Here is a 3,862-nt window from a genome sequence, read left to right on the forward strand (position 1 = left end):
AGAGACACAAGACACTGGCAGCAGTAACTATTTCCAGAAAGGGGAATTGAGTGGCTGGAAGACAGGTGTCCTTTCTGTTCCTTTTGAATTTGTACCATGTCAATATATATTAAACTTTTCAATAATAAGTAACTTTTTAAAAAGCAGCATGTAATAGTCTAATAACGTTTCTCTTTACTTTTTAGCTTTAATTACAGCTTACTTGTACTCCAGACTGCCTCTGTGACCTTAAAGGAAGAAATAAAAGTTCAAGGCAGAAATCATGACTATACATAAAATTATTTCCTCAAACTATTTTCCAGAGCTGAAGTCTTCAGTCTGGCCTGGATAGGAAAAGTAGGCTTTAGAGCCAAAGGGGAGCTGATTTATAGATGCAAGTCCCATCTCTGGCCCCTAATTGGTCTGTCCTCATGCAAATAACAATTCCAAATCCTTGCTGTTTGATTGGTTCAAAAGGCACTGTCCTGATTGGTCAGAATGGAGCCACTCTGATTAGTCAGTAAAGAAGTTTATAGGTATAGCTGTACAGCTCCAATAGAATGGGGAAATCCTGAGTCCTATTGGTTAAAATAAAATTTCAGGAACTCCTTTATAAGGGCTGGCCATCTGGCAGAAACACAGTGAAGGCAGCTAGTTCAGTGAGGAGGCTAGTATTTCAGTGCAGGCTTCTGTCTGAAGTGAGAGGAGCTTGTGTAGAAATAACTGTTAAGCTTGTTGTTGTGAGTCGGGGGCGCAGAGAGAGACATCAGCAGACGAAATCATCAAGAACTAGCAAAAGACCACCGCTGGCTCAGGCAAATGGCCCGGAGTTCACGCTGTGTCCTAATTTTATTCACAAGATTTCAAAAAGCTTGTTTACTGAGAAATTGGCATAACACCAGGTGTAACTTTTACTTAAAGATACATGGAGTGCACCTGCAAGATAGCTTAGTAACAACATAATATCAGAAGGCATTAATTGTCCTGGCCGGTTGGCTCAGTGGTAGAGCGTCGGCCTGGCGTGCAGAAGTGTCGGGTTCGATTCCCGGACAGGGCACACAGGAGAAGCGCCCATCTGCTTCTCCACCCCTTCCCCTCTCCTTCCTCTCTGTCTCTCTCTTCCCCTCCCGCAGCGAGGCTCCATTGGAGCAAAGATGGCCCAGGTGCTGGGGATGGCTCCTTGGCCTCTGCCCCAGGCGCTAGAGTGGCTCTGGTCGCAACAGAGCGATGCCCGGAGGGGCAGAGCATCGCCCCCTGGTGGGCAGAGCGTCGCCCCTGGTGGGTGTGCCGGGTGGATCCCGGTCGGGCGCATGCGGGAGTCTGTCTGACTGTCTCTCCCCGTTTCCAGCTTCGGAAAAATACAAAAAAAAAAAAAAAGGCATTAATTGCTATTGCTTCTATGGTTCCCACAACATTTCTCTCCTTATCTCAAGGGATAACCTTGGAAAGTACAGAAATCTTATGAGAATGTTTTACTGATTGGAGGGATAAGTAAAAAGGTGAAGGAGAATATAATCAATAATAATACTGTCATAACTTTTCATGGTAACAGATAGTTACCAGACTAGGTATGACAAGCACATTGTAAGATATATGTCAAATCACTATTGGTACATCTGAAACTAATATAATATTTTATGCTGTTGTAAGGTACCAAAAAAACCTGAAAATTGATATTGATATTCTGGGAGGAAAGGTCAGGCTTTCCTATCAGGCTTTCCTGTCTAGTCCTTCCTTTAGTGAGGGGAAGGAGAAGAATGTAGAAGTTTCTGGCTTGCAAGAATGGGTCATTCAGTTTCAAATCTAAAATGAAGGTTAACCTAGAAACTTCTTCTCTTTCAATGGGAGGCAGAATTTACATACCACCTTGCATTGATTGTAGTTCCTCTTCCTGGAATCTTGAGGGTAAAATACCTCTAGGCTAGTGAGGGAAGATGAACCCTGAAAGATTTGTAAACATCTTTGATTGTGTTACCTTGAAAGTCTTATTGTTTCTGTGTATCCCCTAAACAAATGTTGCCAGCTTGTACTTTGATGTCATGCTCTCCCCCACCCATGTGTGAGCAAGGGTATATAAACAGCCCCTGAACTACTTTTGGGACTGCATAATTTGGGCCTGCAGATGCCCCATGTCAGCCATATGCGGCCGGCATATTTAATAAATCTTTCTCAAACTCTTCAAAATTCATCTGGACTGGGTGTCTCTATGTGAACTCGATGAAATGAGGTACAGTGCCTTTCAGAATCTGGGGTGCGGTACTTTATAACAATGCCAACTAAAATTTAATAAAATAAAAAATAAAATGAAATATCTTTGAAAATAGGATAAGCTATAGTCCTAAAGGAAACACTACTTGCTTGCTACTCAATTATGTAAAGCAAGGGTATTCACATGCATTTCTACAGAGACTAATATAAAATATTCTCAATTTGTTTCAGTGTAACTTTACTTTAAAAAATGGGATTTAACATTTGGGATAACTCCATTGTAATTCCTCCCAAACTAATAAGAATCACTCATAAAACTTGAGTTACAGAAAGCAATCAATGAACAACTAAGGAGCTGCAACAAAGAACAGATGATTCTCATCTCTTTCCCTTCCTGTCTGTTCCTATCTGTCCCTCTCTGTTTAAAAAAAAAAAAATTGTTACAAATTTTCCTGGATAATTTAATTCAATCCCCATTTTACAGATATAAAAACAAAAGCCTAGGAAGGTTTTTTATTTTATTTTGGGGTTTTTTGCATTTTTATGAAGTTAGAAGCAGGGAGGCAGTCAGACTCCCGCCATATGCTCTACTGGGATCCACCTGGCACATACCCACCAGGGGGCAGCACTCTGCCCATCTGGGGCATTGCTCTGTTGTGGCTGGAGCCATTCTAGTGCCTGAGGCAGAGGCTTTGGAGCCATCCTTAGTGCCTGGGCCAACTTTGCTGCAATGGAGCCTTGGCTGCAGAAGAGAGATAGAGAGGAGGGGGAAGGGTGGAGAAGCAGATGAGCATTTCTCCTGTGTGTCCTGACCAGTAATTCAACCCGGGACTTCCACACACCAGGCTGATGCTCTACTGCTAAGCCAACTGGCAAGGGCCTTTTTAAATTTTTATAAGAGTTTATTTGAGCCAAACTGATAACATATGCTGGGAACAGGATCTCAAATGCACCAAAATCCCAAATTTAAACTCAAACTTGCATGACCAAAAATACCATAATTAGAACACAGTCTATCTCCCAATCAGTATGATTTCAAGTCTTACTGCTAATAGGACATAAACTTAAAGTGTCCTTTAAATTTCTTTTCTGGATTTATACTTTAAATATGTTATGTCAAAAATGCTTACTATTGGCCCTGACCGGTTGGCTCAGTGGTAGAGTGTCAGCCTGACATGTGGAAGTCCCAGGTTCGACTCCCGGTCAGGGCACACAGGAGAAATGCCCATTTGCTTCTCCCCTCTTCCCCCTCATACCTCTCATCTCCTCCTGCAGTCAAGGCTCCATTGGAGCAAAGTTGGCCCCAGTGCTGAGGATGGCTCTATGGCCTCCCCCTCTGGCACTAGAATGGCTGTGGTTGCAACGGAGCTAGGTCCTAGATGGGCAGAGCATCGCCCCCTAATGGACATGCCGGGTGGATCCCAGTCGGGTGCATGCGGGAGTCTGTTTCTCTGCCTCCCTATTTCTCTTCAGAAAAAAAAAAGAATTTTTTTAAATGCTCACTATTTAATAAAGGAAAATGGAATAAATCCTTAAAAGTATTTTAATTAATATAACCTCAAAATAAATATAATCATGTTTATATAGTAGAAGTACATGCATAAAGAGATAAACTCCAGAAAACAGCAGCAAAACAGTAAAAATAGTAATTTTATTTTAAAATAAATAGCAAAAA

Source organism: Saccopteryx bilineata, chromosome 4 (genome assembly GCF_036850765.1).
Source record: "Saccopteryx bilineata isolate mSacBil1 chromosome 4, mSacBil1_pri_phased_curated, whole genome shotgun sequence".
Taxonomy (NCBI): domain Eukaryota; kingdom Metazoa; phylum Chordata; class Mammalia; order Chiroptera; family Emballonuridae; genus Saccopteryx; species Saccopteryx bilineata.